Source organism: Hemicordylus capensis, chromosome 5, assembly GCF_027244095.1.
Source record: "Hemicordylus capensis ecotype Gifberg chromosome 5, rHemCap1.1.pri, whole genome shotgun sequence".
NCBI lineage: Eukaryota > Metazoa > Chordata > Lepidosauria > Squamata > Cordylidae > Hemicordylus > Hemicordylus capensis.
Window position 1 is genome coordinate 211,840,117 of NC_069661.1, and position 25,009 is coordinate 211,865,125.

The window sequence follows — 25,009 nt, forward strand, 5'->3', positions numbered from 1 at the left end:
ACCACCACACACCCCGGGATGCAACCGAACCGGGGGTGGGGTCAAGGGGATGCTGGGAAAACTGGTCCAGTCAGGTTTGAGTCCGGTCCAGACCACGAACCGAACTGGGCCAGCCGGTTTTGTGCACGTCCCTAACCATGAAAGATTAGAGACAGGTCTATAATTGGCTAACTCTGAGGGATCCAGTGCAGGTTTCAAGTAAGGTCTAATAATAGCCTCCTTAAGGCAAGGAGGCATCCTGTCCTCCCTCAGAGAAGCATTTATAATATGTATCAGACCCTCTCTTATAGTACTATTGGCAGATGAAACAAGCCAAGTTAGGCAAGGGTCAAGAGAACAGGTGGTAGGTCAGAAGTAGCTTGTCCAAATCCTCAGGAGTAACAAATTGAAAATGATCCAATCTTATCTCATAAGAGGAGTTGCTAGACACCTCCCTAGTAGACTTTGCAATAAATGTGGAGTCCAGTTTGGCCTGAATATGAGAGATTTCATCTGCAAAAACATTAAAAATGTCCCAGTGAGTGACCAGAGGTTCCACATTTGAGTTAAAGTGGGAGGAGGCACGTACTAGCCCTCTCACAACCCTAGACAATTGCTTGATATGAACTTGCGGAAGCAATGCAAGCAGAAAAGAGTCACTTTTTTGCCACCTATATTGCCAGAGCATAGATCTTCAAATGTGCTTTGTCTTGTAATCTATTGGATTTGCGTAGAATTTTCCTCAACTTGCACTCTAATCGTCTACCTAGCCACTTCAGCTCCCGTAATTCTTCTGAATACCACAGTGCTAATTTTTAAGCCGGATGCTTAGGAGTGATTGTGTCAACTGTTATAGTGTGTTCATTATTCCATGTTTGCACCAGAGCATTGACAGAATCATCGGCAGAGCCAACTCCAAACTCTTCCAAGACTTCTTCAAACCTTTTTTCTTTTAAAGATTACGAGTCCTTTGGGGACAGGGATCCATCTTATCTTCTATATATTTAATCCTCTAAGGCATACCCGTGGCTAATCTCGTGTGTGGTAGCTCTGAGCTCTCTAGATATAATAGTGTGGTAGCGTGTGTGTGTGTGTGTGTGTGTGTGTGTGTGTGTGTGTGTGTGTATCTCCTGGGTGTGCCTTGGAATGTGCGTCCTGGCGCCCAGCTGATTGGCCGGGCAGCAGAGGCACCTGATTGTCTGAGGCGCACCCAGGAGGATTGGTCGCCATGGCAGCGGCGGGCCCGGCCCGGCTGTGGAGGTCAGAGGCGGCAGTGGGCCTGACCTGGCCCGGCCATGGAGTGGTGGTGGCAGGCCCAGCCGGGCCGTGGAGGCAAGGCCCAGGAGAGGGGAAAGAAAGGGGGGCAGAAGTAGTGGTGGGGAGGAGAGGTGACTGCACCCAGCACGGGCCGGCCGTGGTCAGGAAGCGAAGACTGGGGCATAAGGTGGGGGAAAGAGGTAATCACTGGCCCCAAAGAGCTCACAGATGCTCTGTGCAGGGTTGGCTAGTACATATAAAAGGATAGTGGGCAGGGGACTGCAAAGAGAAGGTTAGTGAGGGAGGAAAGAGCCCCTTCAGCAGAAGAAGGCTGCCACTGTGTGAATTAGATGAGGAACAAGATGAACAAGATCTGTTAACTCAGGAAAGGGGAGAGAGAGAAGGGAGGAGACAGGCAGGGGGGAAATGAGTGGAGGAGGGAGAAAGAGAGAGAAAAGGAGGGAAACAGAGAAAGAAGGAAGGGTGAGGGATGGGCCCAAGCCTGACAGCAGCCTGAGGGGAATGAGTGGCCATGGTGGCAGCAGCAAGGAAGGGCCCAGGCAACCACGTTGCTGTTTGGGCCTTTGGCGGAGGGAGGCAGGCAGTCAAAGGATGAGCCTGGGCATTTCAGCTGCCTGAGGGGTGGCCCCAGTGGCCATGGTGGTGGTGGCAGCATGGAAGGGTCTGGTCAACTGCTTCTGCTGCTGCAGCTGCTCCTGTGTGGAGGAGCAGGGCTCAGGTGAGGGTGTGGAGGTCTCTGGGGATAGGAGGCTGCAGCTTGGCCAATAGGCACCAGCAACACCGCAGCTGTGACCAAGAGGGGTGAGGGAGATGGAGTGAAGGGATGGAGGAATGGCCAAGAGGGGTGAAAGGGATGGAAGCAACCGGATGGAGGAGGGGGAGCAGGAGTGCAACTCAGGTGAGGGTGGAGAGATCTCTGATGTGAGGGGGGCTGTGGCAGAGGTTGAGGGGAGCAATCAAGTACTAGCGCGCAGATGCTCTGCGTGGGTTAAGCTAGTTTATTTATTATTTCTCTATGTAAACCACTTTGGAAACATTTGTTGAAAAGCGGTATATAAATATTTGTGGTTGTTGTTGGATCCAATCACCTTCTCAGGCAGACGAGCCTAATCATTCCTTCACCACTGCAGAGGTGGGTTGTGGCTGTAAATACTACCTTAACCAGATGGTGGTCCATTCTAGACAATTATTTGTTTGTTTATTACATTTTCTATCCCGCTTGGAGTCCTCATCCACGGAACACTACCCTGTTCAGGGCAAAAGACCATATTGGTCTATGGGTCATGCAGAGGCCAATTGCTGCTGTGCCGGAGGAAGAAGGCCCAAATGGGCTGGTTTGGGCTGCAAGGGAGGCTGGCGGGGGGAGGGGGGACCTCCGCGGACACGGACACACACACACACACCCCATCTCCAATAACTCCCCTGAAGGGGGTATGTAAAAAAATTATACACCTCTGCAGGGGTGGAAGACCAGTTAAGATGGTCTGCCCTCAGAGGCTTATGGATCCTAATGGATTCCTGATGGCTCTAGGGAAGTTTCCTACTGAGAGAGCGGATGGTACTGTTGATGCCCTGGCCTCCCTTTGGTATGAGGAGATAGGTCAGACGATTGACTGAGAGAGAAGTGACTGGCCCAGAGTCACCCAACTAGTTTCATGGCTGAATGGGGATTTGAACTCGGGTCTCCCCGGTCCTAGTCCAGCACTCTAACCACTACACCACGCTGGAAGCACCACCATTGGAAGCAGCCATCATATTAACTGCCACCAATATGATAAATAAATTATCATTGTTGACCTTATTTATAGACTTGTTGCATTCTTGTGGGCATTTTCACATGGAAGCTTAAACTGGAAATACATAAAGAAGCACAGGAGAGGCTTTGTAATGCAAATAACTATTATGGCCAGCCAAGCGCTGGCCTTAAGGGTAGGCAAGTCAGGCAGGCGCCCAGGGCACCTACCTGAAGGGAATGCTGAACTGAGTTTGGCGGCTTGCTGTTTGTTAAATGTACTGTCTGGAGTGAAACTGTAGAAGCCTGGGAGACCTCAGTGGGATCTCAGCACTTGTCAGCAAAGCAGCAAATCACTGAGAAGTAGCTCTGGGTGCTTTTCGTGAGCACTGATGAGGAAGTCTGGGAACAATAGTAGGGCCTGTTACACTACCAGGTTTTGCAAACCTGCACAAGCAACGCAACTGGGCAACACTGATAAACTAACCATGGGGTAAAGTAAAGTTGTGCCGTCAAGTCGGTGTCAACTCCTGGCAACCACAGAGGCATGTGGTTTTCTTTGGTAGAATACAGGAGGGGTTTACCATTACCTCCTCCCGTGCAGCATGAAATGATGCCTTTCAGCATAGTCTTCATCCCAGGGAACTTTTAATCCTAGGGACAGCCCTGTAGCCAATGCAAGCTTTACATTCACTTTACAAACAGATTAAAACAAAAGCTGCTTAAACCTCATGCCTGAAAGATTGCCAGCTTCATGTTCACAGGTTGTTATTTTTGGAGTTGTTACAATGAAGTAACCATCTTTATACTAAATATAAAAAGCAGCCACCTATCCTTTATTCACTGGTCACTTTGCATCTGTAGCAACTCTGCACTTCCGCATATCAAACAAACAAAAAACCCAGACCTGCTATTATTTAAATTATCACCTATCCTGAGGTTAATAGTAAGACAAATTCGTAAGAAAAGAATAGTAAGACAAATTCGTAAGAAAAGAATAGTAAGACAAATTCGTAAGAAAAGAATAGTAAGACAAAAGCCCCAAGGTTGTCAGCAAACCTAGGTAGCTGTGGTGATCCATTAGAAAAAAATCCAAAAGCCACAACTGCTAATGTCTTTGTGTCTTCAGTTTATTTCAGCCTAGTCTGTTTCAGCCCTGAAACAAATCAGATATTAAAGAGAGTTTTAAAAATTGTGATCCCAGGATGACTAATTATGTAAAAACCAACAAGAGCCATGTGGCACCTTAACAACTAAAAAGATATATTGCGACATACCTTTTCGTGGACTACAGCCCATGTAGTCAGATGCTTGAATGTGTAAATTGGTTTCAAGATGTCCAAAGGCTTCACATCTGGGGGAAAGGGGAGAGAGAGGAGGCTGTCAAGAAAGAAGTAAAATGCCCTTGAAATAAAATTGGAATATATGCTACATTCTCATACATTTATAAGATATCTGACAGGTGCAAGAAGTTTTATTTTATATTGCCCTTGCAAATAGTTGTTAAAGGGATCTTTAAAGGGATCTCTGTCATTGACATGTGCAAAAGTGGCAGTTCAGTATATTTTGGTGCTTTGCATCTTTAAATATTTTTGTTTCAAATAACACAGAGGTGGCTCAAAAATCGTTAACAACTAACTTCTGGAGTCGTCACAGCTATATCAAGATCATACATATAGATCATATATAAAGATAAATCACATTAAGTTAGAGAAGTTGAAACTAACCTTTTCATGAAATATTCCGATATATTGTAAGCACAAAGTTGACATTTTAGAAACATAGGAAGCTGCCATATACCAAGTCAGACCTTTGGTCTTTCTAGCTCAGTATTGCCTACACAGACTGGCAGCGGCTTCTCCAAGGTTGCAGGCAGGAGTCTCTCTCAGCCTTACCTTGGAGATGCCAGGGAGGGAACTAGGAACCCAGAGTATCTTCATCCCCTAAGGGGAATATCTTGCAGTGCTCACATGTAGTCTCCCATTTACATGCAACCAGGCCAGACCCTACTTAGCTAAGGGAACAAGTCATGCTTGCTACCATAAGACTAGCTTTCTCTCTCTGAATCCCTCCCCCATTCAGAAAAAGAACAGAGTGTGACCTTAATTGCTGTGAACTCTAAGTTCACAGAGAGTTCACAGCAATTAAGGAGGTCAGGTGTTCTTTTTCTGAATGGGGGAGGGATTCATTGCATTGAAACAGATATATATATCTGTATGTGTGTGTATATATATATATATATATATATATATATATATATATATATATATATATATATATATACACACACACACACACACACACATACACACACACACACATATATACCATGAGCTTGGTGCTCCTGAGGGCTCAGGGGAGTTGTGGGCATACCTGCCATGCACCCAAACCCACTTTGGTGCCCAGGCACCCCCCGGGGGGCAGTTGGACATCCTCAATTCCCCATTATTCCCTATGGGGGAAATGCAAAAAATTGAAAAATCTTCAAAAAATAAAAAAATATAGCAGGAGTATCCAATTGGATTGGGTGGTAGCACTCATGGGTGCCTACCACTCCAACCCAGTTTTGAAGGCTCAAACCTTTGAACCAGTTCGAACCAGTTTGACTAGAACCAGGCTCTGTTTGTTTAGTACTTGGACCGGCATTGCCAATTCAATGCCCTCTTTGGTTTGAGTTTGAACCCTCCAACTGAACCGGTTCACACCTGTTTGCACATCCCTAGATCATAAACAAGCTCCCACTCACAGTCTAGCTGTTGCATTTTTCACCGACTGAAGTGTCCAGATATTTTTCAAGGGCAGGTTCATATGGAACGTGTTACAGCAATCTAATATGGTTGACTAAATCACCTAAAAAGAAGGAATAAATGCAGCATAACAAACACATGAGGATTACAGAACTCTTGTCATCTTCATCTGTCCTATTTGCTTCACGTTGCCCCCTAAATGCTAGCAGCCCCATTCTGCAGGGCCAATAGCTGGATCACTTCTTTCTCCATGGACAGTGCTACAGATAATGTCACGGCCCTCATCCAACACACTCAAGTCAAAATAAAGGGCAGTCTCCTCCTGAGTCTTAACTTGCCATTATTCTACCAGCTCCAATGGGGCTGACTGACTGCTTCTCAGCTAAAAAGCCAGGTGCCGGCTGCCCCAAAGATCACAGTGTGAGTGGTTGCACAGACAGGTCATCCTATCAGTTTTCATCTCTGTTATGCGGATGTGCGCCTGCTTTGTGGGGACTGGATTACCAAGTGAGCCCACCTGATCTCTTAGAAAAGCCTTTCCAAGAATTTCCCTGAATACATAGGAAGCTGCCATATACTGAGTCAGACCATTGGTCTATCTAGCTCAGTATTGTCTTCACAGAGTGGCAGAGACTTCTCCAAGGTTGCAGGCAGGAATCTCTCTCAGCCCTATCTTGGAGAAGCCAGAGAGGGAACTTGAAACCTTCTGCTCTTCCCAGAGCCGCTTCATCCCCTGAGGGGAATATCTTGCAGGGCTCACACATCAAGTCTCCCATTCATATGCAACCAGGGTGGACCCTGCTTAGCTAAGGGGACAAGTCATGCTTGCTACCACAAGACCAGCTCTCCTCTCCAAATACAATCCATGTTCTCTACAACTGATTTTTGTATTTATTTGTTTAAGTGGCCAGGGGGGAAAGCCACATTTTATCAGTAATTTCAGGTCAGGACATATTATGAAAATCATAATTCTGCACCATAACTTTATATTTGCAGCCGCAGCCCTAGCTCAGTGTCCTCTGAGCCAGCCTCCCATGACATACATCTGTTCTGAGGGCCAGTCTACACATTTCTCCAAGGCTCCAGTCTGTCTGGCTCCCCATGATTCCAACCAGGCCTGGAGCATGGAGACTGGGATACTCCCAGTCTAGGATTATAGAAGGAGCTGTTGGTAAGTGGCTCTCAGTACGATCCAATGGAGCACAGAACTGCTGGTACAAATAGAGTATCCTGCAATAAGCCCGCACGATCAGGAAACGAACTTCCTCTGCAGGTCTGGCTTCCTCCCCTCCCCCCACAGCTCTTTCTGCATGGGAGGGTGAGCCATGCCTGGAAGACTGGAGCAAGTGGTAGAGGCGAAGGAAGCAGAGGCAATGTAAGGCTGTAAAAACAGCAGTCAAGTGAAGAAAATGTAGGAGTTGTTCAGTGCCATATTTCTCTCAAACTCCAGTCTCTGAAATGAGGAATAGTGACCCTTCAGAGGTTTGGGTTTTTTTTTTAAAGCATGCAACAAATTACCCACACAGATAATTCTGTGGTCATATTCTACAATTAGATATGTGATTGCGTACATATCTAAGGAACACTCATTTTTGTAGATCAGCACACAAGAGAACAGGTAGGTTACATGTTCTGCATTGCTAACAACATTTTTTTTAAAACAGAATTCATATTTAATAACTAGATATTTGTACTTGGCCATTATCATATCATTTGCTGTCTGGTTAAAAACAAAAAAACCTGACCCTTAATAAACAAAACATTATCCTTTGATTCTTTCTAACTTTGTCCTATCTCTTTCATACTGTTCCAATTAATTTAAATCAGAATTTCACAGCTTCTCTATGCTAAACAGATGACATGCCGTAGGAGAAGTGTAAGTAGGCTCTTGTACAGGGGCATAACTATAATAGGGCAAGGAGAGACAGTTGTCTGGGGGCCCATTGCCTTGGGGGGGGCAGAGGCAAGTCACAGGACTGACTCCCCCAGCTGTGGCCCGTGCACCCGCATGGGCTTCCTTCAGTTGTATTCATCCTCTGAAATTGAGTGTTAAGACCTGGAGCTACCAGAACAGCATGTCTTTCTCTAGTACCATTACATGACTTGCATCATCCACAATTTACTAAACCTTTTAAAAAATAATTTAGGATGATGTTCTGTTGTGGCACATAGTGTGTGTCTGTGTATATATAATTTACTATGCTGTTTGTTACCACTATACAGCCTCCTCATTTCAGATTTCTTTACTTCATGAGCTGAGCTTCAGTGAGGTGGGGGCCCATTTTAAAATCTAGTCTCTGGGCCTACTCCAACCTTGCTACACCCCTGCTCTTGTAATATGTTGTTCCTGGCTCATAAGGAGAACAGGGTGGAAATCAGGAAATCTCACACTTCCAATTCCCACCCCTGGCTTTCCCCAGTGGGAGTTCAAACCCTGGCAATCTGGCTTCCATAAGGAAAGGATACACCCATTCAGAATTCATTTACAATAAGATCATTTGGTCAAGGACAAGAATTACAATAAAAATGTTCTTTGATATTAACTACATTTAAGGCCCCCTCTAGTCATCTGAAATAGTTCAGTGAGGTGCTGCCCCTCGCATTACCCAGTGGTGTGGTCCACACTCCTCCCCCTTCAACCAACCAACCACCTGTCAACATGCTCTGCTTCCCCTTTATCTGGTGGTGCACTTCTACCTAGCTGAAAGATAATTTGGACATTTTCCTAACTGTAACTGCTCTTGTGTTGCTATTACTCACATCTATGTTCTGCCTTTCCTCTAAGCAGATCAGAGCAGCATACATGAGTACTCACTTTAGTCCACACAACAGCCCTGTGAGGTAGGTTAGACTGAGAGATAGTGACTGGCCCAAGATCACTCAGTGAGTTTCATGGCTGACTAAAGACAGAATCAGGTCTCCCATGTCGTAGCTCAGCACTTGAATCTCTCTGAATGTTTTGGTTAATATGTCTTAGTTATTTAAATAGGATAAGAACATAAAGGTAAAGTGTGCCATCAAGTTGATTTCGACTCCAGGCACCCACAAAGCCCTGTGGTTTTCTTTGGTAGAATACAGGAGGGGTTTAACATTGCCTCTTCCCATGCAGTATGAGATTATGCCTTCCAGCATCTTCCTATATCGCTGCTGCCCGATATAGTACCAGCAGAGATTCAAACCGGCAACCTTCTGCTTGTTAGTCAAGCATTTCCCTGCTGCGCCACATACCACATTTCATTTTCTCACTATTATTTAGAATATAGATCTGTTGCTTTTTAACTACAAACATTCTCAGAGTGCAAAGGGTGGGTGGAGCTCATTCAGAGACCCAAGGACAGGAGAGCAAGATGAGTACAGGAAGAACAAGAACCACCTCCTGATCATGTGGGCTTTTACTCCTACCTCATTACACAGCTGGGTACAGTTGCTCGATAGGATGGGGAAGATCATTTCCCGCTCCTACCTTTATTTTTTTAAAGCACATAACCAAAAGCAGGGGTGTGTACTGCTCTTGAACCTTGGTTGGATGCTTGTCCTACCTTTTTCAAGATTGTGTGAAACAATTTAAGGTCTTAAGAGATTAGAAGACTTTCTTCATATCTACCCTAATACACCAGTTGTGCTAGATGCTAGGGATGTGCACAGAACTGGCTGGCCAGGTTCGGTTCGGGTCTGGACCGGACTCGAACCAGACCAGGCCAGTTCGGTCTGGTACCCCCTCAACCCCACCCCCACCAGGTCCAGTCTGGGGGTGGGTTCATGGAAGGATGAGGCCGGTGGGGGAGGGGGAACCTCCACAGACCCCCCCCCCGCCACCTCCAGGAACTCTCCTGAGGGGGAATCAGGTAAAAATATTTTTTTTATTTTTAAAGAAAGTGGTTCGCAAACCCCCCAAACTTTTGGGGGTGTTCAGTCCAGGGTCGGACCAAACACAGGGTGGTTCGGTTTGACCCCAAATGGTCAAACCGAACAGGTTTGACGTTGAACCTGTTCAATGTTGAACCTGTTGGCACACCCCTACTAGATGGTGTGAGTCATGTTCTGGTCTGTCTGCTATCCTCAGGTGGAGAGGTTGGCCAAGCAATTGAATCTGGCTTTGAAGACCATGTTGCAGAAGGTAAATGATTGGCAAATGATTTTAATGTGTTAAAAAAAAAATTGTTTTGTTTAATTTGTATTGGGTTTTTTGTACACTGCCCAACGATGCAGGTTTTGGGTGGTATAAAATATGTTAAATAGATAAACAAATAGGATCACCACATCTAGTGGGATTTGTACATGGACCTCATATTATTCACAACATGAGAACCCCTCCAGCCTTCAAAGGTTTAACCCCTTTTGAACTATTATTAACCATCTTGTTTATTTATTATTTCTCTGTGTAAACTGCCCTGAGCCATTTTTGGAAGGGTGGTATAGATATTGAACAAACAAACAAATAAATAATATTACAATATGGGTGTTGGTCTCATAGTTTTTGGCCTTACATCCTCTCTAATAAAACGCTTGGTGTCCGTCCGTGGACGGACACCAAGCGTGCGTTCGTGCCTTGACTGTTTTGAGCATGCGTGGAGCGCATGCTCAGAACAGTCCAAGAGAGACACGACCGCCAGCACCCGGCGGCCATGTTGAGCGGCCACAAACGGCCGCCCCGAAGAAGCCGGGACTGCGGAGGAGGGAGAGAGTGGCTGAGGCGGGGGCGGAGCCGCCGCCTCGGCCATTAGCGGCGGCAAAGGACCGAGTGCCAGGAGCCGCCAAACATCTTGGGTGGCCAGAAAAAGCCGCCCCAGGAAGACAGGAATGGGCCCGGGCAGTGGCGGGCCCGCCGGAGCCCTGGGTGGCCGGCCCGGCCGGAGAAGCGGGCCGTGGCGGGAGGGGAAATGGCGGCGGGGGTCCAGACTGGCCCAGGGAGACGAAAATGCTGCCGCCGCCGAAGTCCCACCCTCCCTCCCAACTTCCGAAACCACCTTACCCCAGCCCGTGACAGTTGAGGAAAGGAAGAGCTCAATTGAAGAGGGAAAGAGGAGCTCGCAAGCAGTGCTCCGCCCTCTACAAAGGCTCTGCCCGAACTGGCGCTTTAGGCGGAAGGACGCAAGAGGCGTCCTTTCCGCCCCAAGCGCCAGTTCGGAAAGAGGCTTTGCAGAGGGAGGAGCACTGCTTGCGAGCTCCTCTTTCCCTCTTCAATTGAGCTCTTCCTTTCCTCAACTGTCATGGGCCGGGGTAAGGTGGTTTCGGAAGTTGGGAGGGAGGGAGGGTGGGACTTCGGCGGCAACGGCGGCGGCAGTACTTTAAAAAAAAAAGGGGAGAGGAAAAGGCTAGCGCCTGTTATTATAACAGGCTTCAAAATACTAGTAAGAACATAAGAACAGCCCTGCTGGATCAGGCCCAAGACCCATCTAGTCCAGCATCCTGTTTCGCACAGTGGCCCACCAGATGCCATTGGGAGCCTACAGTCAGGAGTTGAGGGCATGCCCTCTCACCTGCCATTACTCCCCTGCAACTGGTACTCAGAGGCACCCTGCCCTTGAGGCAGGAGGTGGCCTACAGCCTTCCGACTAGTAGCCATTGATAGACCTCTGCTCCATGAAGTCATCCAAACCCCTCTTAAAGCCATCCAGGTTGTTGGCTGTCACCACATCCTGAGGCAGAGCGTTCCACAAGTGGATCATGCGTTGTGTGAAAAAGTACTTCCGTTTGTTGGTCCTAGACCTTCTGGCAATCAATTTCATGGAGTGACCCCTGGTTCTAGTGTTGTGTGAGAGGGAAAAGAATCTCTCTCTCTCCACTTTCTCCACACCATGCATGATTTTATAGACCTCTATCATGTCTCCCCGCAGTCGTCTTTTTTCTAAACTAAAAAGCCCCAGGTGTTGTAGTCTTGCCTCATAGGAAAGGTGCTCTAGTCCCCTTATCATCTTGGGTGCCCTTTTCTGTACCTTCTCCAGTTCAACAATGTCCTTTTTAAGATGTGGTGACCAGAACTGTACGCAGTACTCCAAGCGTGGTCGCACCATAGTTTTGTATAAGGGCATTATAATGTTAGCCGTTTTATTTTCAATCCCCTTCCTAATGATCCCTAGCATGGAATTTGCCTTTTTCACAGCTGCCGCACATTGAGTCGACACTTTCAACGAGCTGTCAACCACAACCCCAAGATCCCTCTCCTGGTCCGTCACCGACAGCTCGGATCCCATCAGCATATACTTGAAGTTGGGGTTTTTCGTCCCAATGTGCATCACTTTACACTTGCTAACATTGAACTGCATTTGCCATTTTGTCGCCCACTCCCCCAGGTTGGAGAGATCCTTTTGGAGCTGCTCACAATCCGTTTGAGATTTCACTACCCGGAAGAGTTTGGTATCATCTGCAAATTTGGCCACATCACTGCTTACCCCTGCTTCTAGATCATTTATGAATACATTAAAAAGCACCGGTCCCAATACAGATCCCTGGGGGACCCCACTTCTTACTTCCCTCCTTGTTGGAAGATGAATGGATTAGGCCTTTGCATCCACAGGTCTAACTTCAGCAGTTGAAGAATTCACTGAACGAAGCTGAGGGTGATCGGTTGAATAAAGTTCAGAAACAATACTATGAGCCTCTTCTCACGAGCAGTGAGAAGGGCTAAAAGGTGGGCTGCAGGGAAGGCTGGTTTAACGTACCTTCCCCGCAGACAAGCAGTTCTTCCTCCTTGAGCGGGCACATCGCTCGCCCAGTTGAGCACCGGATTCTGCTGATGGCTCCGAGGGTCAAGGTGCCAGGGCGCATTGCTTCACGTCGCCCCACCCCCAGAGCTTCAAGAATGCACTGTGTGAGTGCGTGGTGTATTATGGAGATCGCCCCTCTCCTCCCTGAGTCTGTCAGCCATGGCTGCTGACACACAATCAGATAAATGGGGTTAGGAAAATTCGTGATCTCCTAACCCCATTTAGAAGGGTGGCTCCACGAGCAGGTTTGCCACTGTGGTGCTGCTGGGATTGGGCGCAATCCTGGTGGTTCACACGTGCGTGCAAAACCAGTCTGGGCTCCCTTTGCCCGGTTTTGCACTCATGTGTGAATAGCCTCTATGGCTGATGAGCCAAACAATGATGGTTCCAAGTAAGAGAGAGTGTTCCAAGTAATGGTTCCAAGTAAGAGAGAGTCAGTGGGATGGTCTACTTTAGGCAGAAGAATGCATAAAACATGTAGGCTCCTTTATTATTAAGTTAAGCACAGTGATGAGTGGAATCAAATAATGCTTCTGCATGTTAACCACCTCAAGCAATGGTTCCTGTGGAAAGGAACCAGCTGCCAATTTATTAAAGATGATATGAGGTGAGTTATCCAAGGAAGAGCTTCAGTGGCAAGTTGGCCACAGCTTGGACAAGATACTCTTGATGGAGAAGCATTTAATCAAGCTCCACCAGCAACTGGTAATCACACTTTTGCACAAATTATCTGGTTCAATCTTCAAAATATCAAATAGAATGTAATTGGTACAACATGCAACTGAAACCTCCCAGGGTGACTGGTCTGAACCCCTGCCAATCACTCTGATATAAACAGTGGGAGGAAGCCAGATGGCACAGTCACCCAGTGAGGCTCTACACACAATCAATTTGAGGAGCCAAGGAGGGTCTCCCCGCACATTAGCAGAGAGCCACCCCTGGGCAGCTGGATCGGCTACCCACACAACTACTGGCTCCATTGCAGAGCTGGTAGGGGCAGTGGGGATCAGGGGCCCCCCAGCCCCCAGAAGTCCCAGGATGCCCCATGCAAGTGTGCAGGGCATTAGGGGGAGACCCCTGAGGCCAGGAGGCTTGTTGTATGCTCCTGGTTGGGGGTCTACTCATGTGTTGGGGTGGCACACGATCAGTAAAATGGGGTTACCGGAGCTAGCGTTCCACTAACCTCATTTTAGGGGAGGGGTTCTTAGGCAGGCTAGCCATTGTTGAACCACCAGACTCACCTGTGAGCCCGGTGGTTTTCACAAGGGGGGGAAATGGACTGTCCCCCCACCCATCGTGAGAATAGCCTCCATGAGTTTTATGGCTGAATTGGGATTTGAACTCGCGTCTCCACAGTACTAATCCAACATTCTAACCATTACACTATTCTGCTCCTCTTAGTATCATCCTCCCCAGTTGTATAGGTTTGTGTGCCCTCCTCTGGAGCTGATCAGTCTGTCTCATTAAGTTCCTGTCTCCTGAAGCAGTCTGCAGGCTGCCAGCCTGGTGCTCTACCACCATTTGGGGTTACCATTGTGGGACACAATACAGGACACAGGGCAGGGCCATCTCAGGGATGGGGCCATCATTTCTGCAGGCTTCCTCTCTGAGCGCCAGGCCCCTCAGCCACCACTGCCATAGACAGTTTCTCCTCCTTGGCCTCGAGCAGGCGGGCTTGGGCCTTGGAGCCCTTGCTGGCCTTGTCACTGAGAGGGCGGCTGCCACTGGGGAACCAGGAACCCTCATGGGGGTGGGGCAGAGAAGGCTGGACAGCAGCACTGCTTCCAGGAGAGGGGAGCCCTTGCATGCATGCTGCCAGTCTTCCTCTCTTGCTGGCGCAGTGCCTCCCCTGGCCATGGACAGCAGGAGAGCTCAGTGGAAGCAGCAATGCCACACCCAGCCTTGCAGCAGCCACAGCAGTTCCAGCAGCTCCATGGCTCACCCTGCAGGTTCCTTGGCGGCATGTGCGGCGGAGCCAAAATACAGGGAAGATGGCATCCTGGACGGGACGTTCTAGGTAATTCGGGACTGCTGGCAACCCTGCCACCATTGCAGCATCTGGGCCCTAGTTTGATGACAGATTGGAGGGGAGGGACTGCCCTAGGGAGAAAAGTGGTGTGGATCACAGCAAGGTGGCAAGGGCATACAGCTGGGTAGGTGAACGAGCACTGTGGCTGGGGGAGCAAATCTTGCTGCATACTCCCTAGAACCTTGTGAAGTACCTCTTGGGGAATGTGTACCTCTAGCTGACAACCACTGTAGTATATAATCCAACTAGACCAGCATTAGAGTGCCAAGAGGCCAAGATGTTGTCAATTAACTGTTGGAATTACAGAGATTCCACAGAGCCCAAAGGGCAGTATTTTGAACTGGAAGAGGCCTTGCATGGTAATGAAAACCATCCTCTCCTTTATCTTGGGATGTTTGCCAATAGCCCCTTTTTAAGTCTAGCGTTGTCAGTACTTGAGCTTCACCCAGCTGATCTATCAACACATCTTCCTGGGCTATGGAATTGGTATTAAATTTGTCCAGCATTTTGGAGACCCAAATTCAAATCTCTGTTCAGGCATGAAATTTACTGGGTGACTCTGGACCAGTCACCTATCTCTCAGCCTAACTTGACTCACAGGGTTGCTGTGAGGACAAACATAACCATATACACCACTCTTGGCTCCTTGGAGGAAGAGTGGGATATAAATGTAGACATAAATAAATAAAAATAAAATAAAGTAGGACCAGGAAGGGGGTGGAGGCCTTCTTGAATTCTATTTAAACACTCCACTTGTAGCCTTCCAGTACTGGTACAACAGTCTTCTCTAGCTTTGCTCTCCAGCTTGTTTCCTGGTATCTGCTCCAGAATTCCTGTCTTGCTCCTTGCCCTTTCCTACCTTTCACATCTGTGTAGATTTGGCCAGCACAGACCTGTTGTGACCCGTACCGTAACTGACGGACAGTTTGCTAGGAAGTTACTAAAATTGAAAAATTGGGGATCTCAAGCCTGTGTAGGTGGTTATACCAAAAGACATCTTATTCCAACATCTCAGACTTGTAAGACATTGAGGGCATTCACAGGACACAAGCTGACTGTTACCCCCGGCAGCTGGTGTCATATGGAGCACCAGGAGCCCTCTACTCCCAGCTGCTCCAGACCTGCGGAGCCTGACTTTAGTACCTGGCATATTACCGAGGTAGAACAAACCATGAGTTCATTCCATATCAGCAGGCAAATGTCTATGAGATCACCTCCAGTTACCTGGGCTTCCCCCCAGCCTGTCGCCATTTTGAGCAGTTGCTCCACTGCTGGCACGGGGCACACTGGGATGCGGAAGGACTTCCGATCCCAGCTCTGGACTCCGCTGTGGCACCACTCATGTGGGTACATGGTGTGGCGGAGCCCAAAATGGCTGCCACTCATCTGCAGGGGAAGAAAAGAAAGCTCCTGCCTTCCTGCCGGCCCTCCAGAGCCTGAGGCTGAGGTCATGTGCATGACCTCTTTTTCTGTAATCTGAGACTTATGTCAGGTCAAACTTTCTCAGTGGTGAGGTGTATTCTGCACATGGTTAGAAATCATTATTTCATGTTTCCAGGAAAAAAGCAATTGCATTGAAAATAGGTGCTAGTTATAAACTGCAGGTTGCTTACCTGTAACTGGAGTTCTTCTTGTGGTCATCTTTCCAGTCACACAGATGGGCTTCCACGCAGTGCGAGAAGCATCTGGAACCCTCACAATCTGATCTTTCTTTCTTTCTGCCTCAGGATAGGTAGCTAGAATCCACCCCTGTACACCTTAGTCACGTGACCCTCACTCTCCTCCTCAGTTCTAGAGTCCGCCAAATCAGGCTCTGCAGCAGGGCAGGCTGGGTAGGTGTGTGATTGGACAGATGACCACAAGAAGAACTCCAGTTACAGGTAAGCAACCTGCAGTTCTTCTAAGCGGTCTCTGTCCATCACACAGATGTGCGCATAGCAAGCTCCAGAACCATGGAGGAGGGGCAGAGCCTGAGACATTAAGGCACTCCCAAGTCAACCAAGAACAATTGAGGAGAGAAGCACATAGCTGAAAGAACAAAATATTTATTGAAAACCAACAACAGAATAGACAGCCAGAACAACATGCCCAAAGCAATACATGCAGGAATTGAGCAGTTAATTAAACACCGCCTGTAGGACTGATTTCCCAAAAGTGGCATCCTTGCAAGCCCTAACATCCAAGGCATAATGCCTAATGAAGGATGAAGGAGTGGCCCAAGTAGCAGCCTGACAGATCGACTCCAGAAGAAGACCTCTGTCAGACACTGTGGATGTGGCTACAGATCTGGTAGAATGAGCCCGTATACCTGTAGAACTCGGGGGAGCCTGTCCAGCAACTTGGTAGGCCTGTTTTATAGCCTGCACAATCCAAGAGGAGATGGATTGAGAGGAAGCCCTACAGCCCTGATGGGGCTCTCCAAAAGTCACAAATAAGGCTTCAGTGGTTCTGAAGGGTTTGGTTCAATCCATGTAAAAGGCAAGTGCTCTTCTGACATCTAAGGTATGCCATTTACGTTCTAATTCTGTGGAAGGAGCTGGAAAGAAAACAGGCAACGAAATGGATAGGGATCTGTGAAAGGAGGACACTATTTTAGGCAGGAATGACACATCAACCTGAAACACAACTGTTTCCTTGTGAAACAACAGAAACGGGGGGTCACATCGGAAAGCCCTCAGTTCTCCCACCCTCCTGGCAGACATGATGGTGACAAGGAAGACCGTAGTTTTAGGTTACAAGTCGCCATTGGTTCAAAGGGCTTACCCATAAATGTGGTAAACACACACTGTAAGTCCCAGGAGGGAGTTATCAAGGGTATATCTGGGTGCAGGTGGGCCAGCCCCTTTAAGAATTGCTTAACTTCCCTTAAGATGAACAAAGAGGAGTCGTATACAGCGATCTCCCGGAAGGCTGAAATTGCTGCCAAATGGACCCTGATAGATGACATAGAGAGTCCTGACTTCTTCAACTCCAACAAATAAGAAAGAATCACTGGCGCTATTCTTACAATCACAAAAATTGGGCTAGGAAAATCCTAGACCGATTTTTGTGATAGTCAGAACCACCGGGCTCGCTGCCGAGCCAGGTCGTTCTGGAGCGGCTAGCCCGCTCCTGTAGCCCGCCCCTTAGCCCGGGTTTGCGGAGCGAGTGCTCTGCAAACCTGGGCTATCTGCTCGTGAATAGCCACGCTGCGGCTCCGCGCCGCAACTACTCATGAGAAGACCCCTGGCCGGGAGGCTTAAAAGCAGCCTCCCGGCTCGGGGGTCTCCCCAATATGCCCTGCGCGCTCACGCAGGGCATACTGGGGCTTCCAGGGGCCGTGTGGCCCCCGAGCTCCCCAGCCCCCGCCGTCTCCGTCTCCGTCTCAGATCCGGCCATCGTGTGGGTGGCCGATCCAGCCACCCAGGGCTCCCTGCCCGCTCTCCCCGCAGTTTTAACAAAAGCGGGTCTCACGGATCATGAGACCCGCCTCACTGTGAGCTTCGCTTGATCAGGGTTAGCAGAACCATGCAGAGCCGCGACTCCGAAAAGCGTTTCCACTTTGCCACACAAGATTTCATTGTAGACAGCAAAACTTCTTTCAATTCCGACAACCAGACAGTTGGATCCTCCAAGCAGCCAGGCGCAGTTTCTTGATATCTGGATGGAGAACCCAACCCTCTTGCTGCGACTAGAGATGGTTGGAGAGGAAGCCGAATGAACCGACCTCTCGAGAGCTGAAGGAGACGAGGGAACCACAGACAACATGGCCAGTATGGGGCTATCAGTATGCTGTTTGCCAGGTCCTGCTCCAACTTTTGAAGAACTCGGGGAAGAAGGGGAACTGGGGGAAACAGGTACAGGAACTTCCCTGACCAGCTGGTCGCGAAGGCGTCACCCCGGGAACCTCTTCCAACACCCGCTATGGAGTGAGTGGTATTGGTGGCACTGATGGTTGTCTTCGCTTGCAAAGAGGTTAATGTTTGGAAACCCCCACCATCTGAATATGGTGTGCAGAACATCTGGATCCAATTTCCATTTGTGGGATGTGTGGCCTAACCGGCTTAAGGTGTCTGCCAAGGAATTGTCTAGTCCTTTGACATGAATGGCGGAGAGAACCATGTGATGCAATAAGGCCCAGTGCCAGACGTCAAGTGTTAGGGCGAGTAGGGCACAGGACTCGGTGTCACCCTGTCTGTTGATATAGGCCTTGGTGGTAGTATTGTCTGTAATGATTTGCACGTGTCGGCCTCTCACCTCTGGTAGAAAACCTCTTAAGGCCTTGAACAGTGCCAAGAGTTCCAGATAGTTTATATGATAGAGGGACTCTTCCCTGGACCAGTGTCCATTTATGCGAAGGTTCCAAAGATGTGCTGCCCCTCTGAGGCATCTGTTGTCACTCGCACTTGGGGAGAAGGTTTCTGGAATGGCGTAGATTCCTGTAAATTCCGAATAGTCATCCACCACCTTAAAGAATGGCGTATCCGAGCAGGGATCTGTAACACCCTGGAATTGTGGTCTTCCATTGCGTGAAAGGCATTGAGGAACCAGCGCTGTAAAGGTCTAATGTGAAGCCTGGCTGTTGGCAAGGTGGCCATTGTGGAGGCCGTGAAACCTAACATTCTCTTTATAGTTCTTGCTCAGTGAGAAGCTTGACTGTAAAGGTGTCAAGCTAACTGATGAATGTTTCCGACACGGTCTTTGGCAGACTAGCTGCTGCCAAGACTAGGGGTGTGTCTGAACCGGTCCGGAGGCCATTGTAAAGGCCTCCGGACTGTCCAGACCGGTTCGGATCTGGCTGGTTCGGGTCCGGGTGGGTGGGTTCCTTTAAGGGCGGGGAGGGTTTACTTACCCCCCCGCCGCTTGCCCCTGTCCAGCGCGCGTATTTAATGTAATAATTGGGGCAGCAGGATACTTCCCTGCTGCCCCTTGTCCCTCTGCAATGCCGCCAGCCGCTTTGACTCACAGTTTTGAAAAGTTATTACTGCTGCCCAGTGCCAATAATGAAGTCGAAGAAGCCGGCCTCTCCGCCCGGCAGCTCCCCCAGGAGCCGCCGCCGCCTCCCAGCAGCCACTGAGAACGGCTCTGCCATGGAGGATGTGCCGATGCGCCGACGCGCCGCGGCAACCCTCACTTCCAGCTACCATGCGACTTTCCCCCACATACAGAGTGGCTGCATTCTGCCACTCTGTATGCGGGGGGAAGTCGCATGGAATCTGGAAGTGAGGGTTGAATCACTTCCGGATTCCATGCGACTTCCCCCCGCATACAGAGTGGCAGAATGCAGCCACTCTGTATGTGGGGGAAAGTCACATGGTAGCTGGAAGTGAGGGTTGCCGCGGCGCGTCGGCGCATCCTCCATGGCAGAGCCGTTCTCAGTGGCTGCTGGGAGGCGGCGGCGGCTCCTGGGGGAGCCGCCGGGCGGAGAGGCCGGCTTCTTCGACTTCGTTATTGGCACTGGGCAGCAGTAATAACTTTTCAAAACTGTGAGTCAAAGCGGCTGGCGGCATTGCAGAGGGACAAGGGGCAGCAGGGAAGTATCCTGCTGCCCCAATTATTACATTAAATACGCGCGCTGGACAGGGGCAAGCGGCGGGGGGGTAAGTAAACCCTCCCCGCCCTTAAAGGAACCCACCCCACAGTGCCGGACCGCAGCTCTGCGGTTCCGTGCACACCCCTAGCCAAGACTGAATCAAACATGACCCCCAGGAACCTGATGCAGCGTGTGGGTCACAGTTGTGACTTTTTGTAGTTGATGGACAGCCCAAGGTTCTTCAGTAGGTCCAGAGTCATGCAAAGGTCTTCTAGGAGGCGGTCTGGGGACCTTGCAGCCAGCAACCAATCGTCCAGGAATGGAAAAATTTGTACCCCTCTCTCTTGTAGATGTCCCACTATGACTACCATGCACTTTGTATACACCCTCAGTGCTGAGGCGAGACCGAAAGGCATGGCTCTGAATTGGTATGTTTCCCCTACTACCTGGTAGCGGAGGTATTTCCGATGTTGCGGGCAAATTGAGATGTGGTAGTATGCATCCTTCAGGTCTACAGAAACAAAACACATCCCCTTTGAAAGGAGTGCCAGAATATCTGGAACAGTGAGCATCCTGAAATGTTTGTATCAAACATAAGTGTTGAGAAGACGGAGATCTAATATAGGTCTTAATCCTCCGTCTCTTTTCAGGATGGTAAAGTAACGAGAGAACAGGCCGTCTTGTAGGTGAAGAGGCACCTGGTCTATCGCCCCCTTGCAAAGAAGGGTAATCTCTTCTTGAAGTATTGCGTTTGCAGGGGTAGACCTTTTGCCTGAGTGTGGAGGACACTGCACGAACTCTATAGCATAACCTATTCTGATAATGGTGAGGACCCAGGAGTCCATTGTTATATCCTCCCATCGATCCAGGAAAGGTCTTAGCCTGGAAACGAGCCAAGGGTAGTCATGCCCGTTTCTGGAAGGCCATGGGCTTGGACTTCTGCTGAATCAGCTTGGTGTTGTGATACTGCTGCTTCTTGTACTGCTGGTTAAATTGGGAGTATCAGGGCTGTCGAAAGGAGTGGTCATAAACTTGGGGCACAGACGGCTGATGTTGATAAGGCTGTTGTGAACGAAAGGGCCTATTAAATCTTGAAGTTGATGCCATCAATGTGAAGCTCATGGATTTTGCTGTCTTTCGCATCTTCTGAACTTGCTCCATTGTTTCATCCGTGTGAGCCCCGAACAAGGCTAAACCATCAAATGGTAGTTCTTCAATCCTAGTCCGAGCCTCTGTATTCGAGCCAGACGAATGAAGCCAGGCATGCCAACGCAAGGAAACCAACGTGGTCAGGGACCTGGACTCTGATTCTGGACAACCAGAATCAGTTGAATGTTTGGAGGTATGGAGGGGCTGCTTGCTCAGTCTATAACCTTCTTTTTGCAAGGACAGGCTCCCTTTGTGGTGACTGGAGGGACACCATATGCTGTGACATCTTTTCCCATAGGAGATGGTTATACCTGGACATGCAGGCCTGGTAGTTCGCAATCAATCTGCATTGTGGCACTAGAGTACATACATTTTCCCATAGCATCCAACCTGCAGCCTTCTCTATCTACAGGTGAAGACAGCAACTTAATTTTAGATTTTGTCTGCGCTGCCTCAACCACTATAGAGTTCAGCACCAGGTGTTTGTGAAAAATGGGGAGTCTTCTGTTCGAATCCCATATAGATTCTCCACCTTCCTAGAAACTGCCTGAACTGAGGATGGTTTCTCCCAAAAACTCTGGGCGATGTCCAACAGAGCTTGGTTCATGGGAATTGCTAGACTTGGATGAATCATCCTCCAAAACATCGAACAAGGGGTTAGAGGATGGCTTAATGATCTCTTGCAAGTGGAGTGCCTCTTCGCCCAGTTAGCAGGGGTCAGCAGGGGAATGCACCACAATGGCAGCCAAATATACCTTAAGGGATGAAAGCTTTAAACTAGACTCCTTAAGAGACAACAGATAGTTACATACATCTTGGATTAAACGCATCAAAGCTATGCAGTACAGCGAAGGAACGGAAATGAGTCCCCTTGTGATCATACAATTTCCATGTGGACTGCTTTCTGGCAGCAAACAGAACTTCCCTAAGTCTCAATGGGAAGTCAGCAGGACCTTCCATGCTGTCAGATGGAGGGACCAAACATCTGGATGAAGCACTTGTCCCTTCTCCTGCGAAAGCAGGTCCGGCAGGGCAGTCACGCATTTCCAATTCACTGCCAAGCGCCTCAGGACCAGAAACCAAGGCCTCCTGGGCCACTACGGGGCTATCAAGATTGCCCTGGCCCGATCCACCCTCAGTTTGCGCAGGACCTTTGAAATGAGGGGAAATGGAGGAAACATATACAGAAGGGGACCTGCCCAAGATAGGACAAAGGCATCACCCAGAGAGCCCTCGTCCTCACCTCCCCTGGAGTAATAGAGGGCACATTGTGCATTGTCCCAGGAAGCAAATAGGTCCAGCAATGGGACTCCCCAGTTTACAAATATGTCCCTGAGAACACCTTGGTGTAAAGCCCACTCGTGGGAGACTACCGTCATTCTGCTCAAAGTGTCCGCTTGGACATTCAGTGCACCCTGTATATGAACTGACTGAGGTAATACTGCATGTGCCACGCACCAATGCCAAAGCTCCAGAGCCAGAGACAAAAGGCTCCTTGAGGACGTGCCACCCTGTCGATTGACATAGGCTTTTGCCGTTGTATTGTCTGTTTGTATTATCACTGAATGCCCCCCAATCAGGGGCAGGAAGCCTTTGAGAGTGTTGAAAATGGCCAACAGCTCCAGATAATCGATGTGTCGAGTCCTCTCTTTGAGGAATCAATGTCCACTCAGACAAAGCCTTTCCAGGTGTGCCCCACAACTGAGCTCCAATGCGTCTGTCGTGATGGCCCATCGGGTTTGAGGGGCCTGAAAGGGAGTACCGACACTCAAGTGCCGAAACTCCATCCACCACTCCACCGTCGCCTGTACCCATCAAGGGGGCGTGTGCTCTAGATGGCCCAGATCCCAAAGGGGATCAAATACATCTAAAAACCACCTCTGAATGACACGCATTCAAAGACGTGCTTGAGGTAGAACATATGTACTCGCTGCCATGTGACCCAGCAGGCACTGTATGAAGCACATAGTCTGTGGACCACTGGCTAGGAAAGCAGCCACCAGCCTCTGGAGAGTAACTATGCGGCCCATCGGAAGGAAGACCTTTTCCAAGGTTGTGTCGAATATCAGTCCGATGAATTGAATTCAATGGGTGGGTTCCAACTGGGATTTTTTGAAGTTTATTTGGAAACCCAGCTCCTGCAGGGTATCTACCACAATCTTGAGGGTGTCCAGGACCGCACATCTGGTGCTCGCCAAGATGAGCCCATCATCTAGATACAGCAGCACCTACAAACCTTGCTCCTACAGAAACGCCACCACCGGGGCCAGACATTTCGTAAAGACAGTCAGTGCGGTTGTGAGGTCGAACGGCAAGGCCTTGAATTGATAGGGAATCCTCCCGATCTGAAACCACAGGAAGCGTCAGTGCTGAGGGAAGAAAACTAAGAAACCAAAGAAGCAGGGAGAAAAAAACAACAAGGGGATATCTTGATCCTACTCGTTGCCGAGCTGTAGACTCCACAATGTTCACTGAAGCACAGACGAAGAAAGACTGAGGGGATGAGGAGTGGCGCAGCTGCATGTAGTGCTGGGGGCGGGGTTCCTGCTCAAAGTGGGGGAATTGAGCTTGTTAGGTTCTGAGAAGGTCTCTGCACAAGCACATAGCCCACTTGTGTAAAAGACAGAGACCACATCGAAGAACCTATATACTGTGCATTGGCAGTGGAAAATCAATTTAGTTTTGGAGCAGAAATGCTAATATGTTAGGATTTCACCCCCTTCTTTCTTTCAGCAACAGCATATTACTCCTGGTCCTAGGCCCTGTTTGAGATGTTCTTTGAGATGTTCATGAACATACGTATCTAGTTATTCCAGTGATAATCAGGCAGCTGCAGAACCTTGTATGTGGAATTTTGTTTTGCCTCCTCACATTAGTAGTAGAAACTGGAGAATCAGTGCATTCTTGGATTATGAGTCACAGCAGCAAACAACAGTGCCTTATTCTCTTTGGCTGGAAACCCCATGTTTTATACTACATATCAGAATTCACTAGTGTCAAAATGTCACTGGCCAATTTCTATTCTTCAGAATTATTTAATCAAGCAGTGAGAGGATAGTGTTTGGTTTGTTCATGGACCCCTCTGCTAATTCTTATAATGTGCCATTACCTGGCTTCTTCCTAATAAATTAGCCCAGAGAAAGACAAAATACTAGTTTTGGGGGGAAAGGAGAAAGGAGGGGAAAGTTAAATAATCTCTCATGAATAAAAAGATGAAGAAGTTATACTAAAATATTTTGATCTTTAAGCAAGTGTTTTATTTGTTCTTTTCTTTTTTAAGATGGAAGGTCTGGAAATCAAACAATGAGGTCATTCACACAACCAAAAACCGAGGCTCTCCACATGAGCAGTGTAGAGAGCCTGAATGGGATTTGCAGGGAGAGTGGGCTTGACCTGCTCTCTCCCCACACACAAGCGGGAAGACCTCCCTGAGCGGCCGAATCGGCTGCCCGGACAATTACTGGCTCCATCACGGAGCTGGTTGAGGCAGTGGGGTTTGGGGGCCGCCTGGCCCCTGGAAGTCCCAAAATGACCCACGTGAGTGTGCGGGGCATTCTGTGGAGCCCCCCGACACCAGGAGGCTTGTTGTAGCCCCCCATTCGGGAGGCTACTTGTGAGTCGCTGCGGCGACACACGATCAGGAAAATAGGGTTTGTGGAGCACATGCTCCGCTAACCTCGTTGGGGGGGGGGCATTTAATTGGGATGGCACTGGGAGCCGCACAGCTCCCATTGCAGCACACAACCAGCCGAAACTGTGCTGGGCTCCCTTAGCTTGTTTTCGGATGGTCGTGAGAATAACCTCATAGTGTTCTATCTGGGTTTGGGAGCTGTGTGCAATCCCAGTTTTCAGTTGTGTGGATGCAAGGTAAGAGAA

General features: G+C 48.8%; 1 long non-coding RNA gene across 5 annotated transcripts in view; it reads right to left on the minus strand.

Moving 5' to 3' along the window:
* Positions 1-3,804: 3,804 nt before the first annotated feature.
* LOC128326772 (uncharacterized) overlaps positions 3,805-25,009 on the minus strand; it is a 41,141-nt gene continuing 19,936 nt past the window's right edge. For 4 of the 5 annotated variants that reach the window (XR_008308257.1, XR_008308254.1, XR_008308256.1 and 1 more), the window contains 3 exons: positions 5,736-5,839; positions 4,267-4,343; positions 3,805-4,145 (listed from right to left, as the gene is read on the minus strand). This is a non-coding gene — a long non-coding RNA (uncharacterized LOC128326772). Of the gene's footprint in view, positions 4,146-4,266; positions 4,370-5,735; positions 5,840-25,009 lie in introns of all 5 variants that reach the window. The other variant, XR_008308255.1, reaches the window with a different exon arrangement.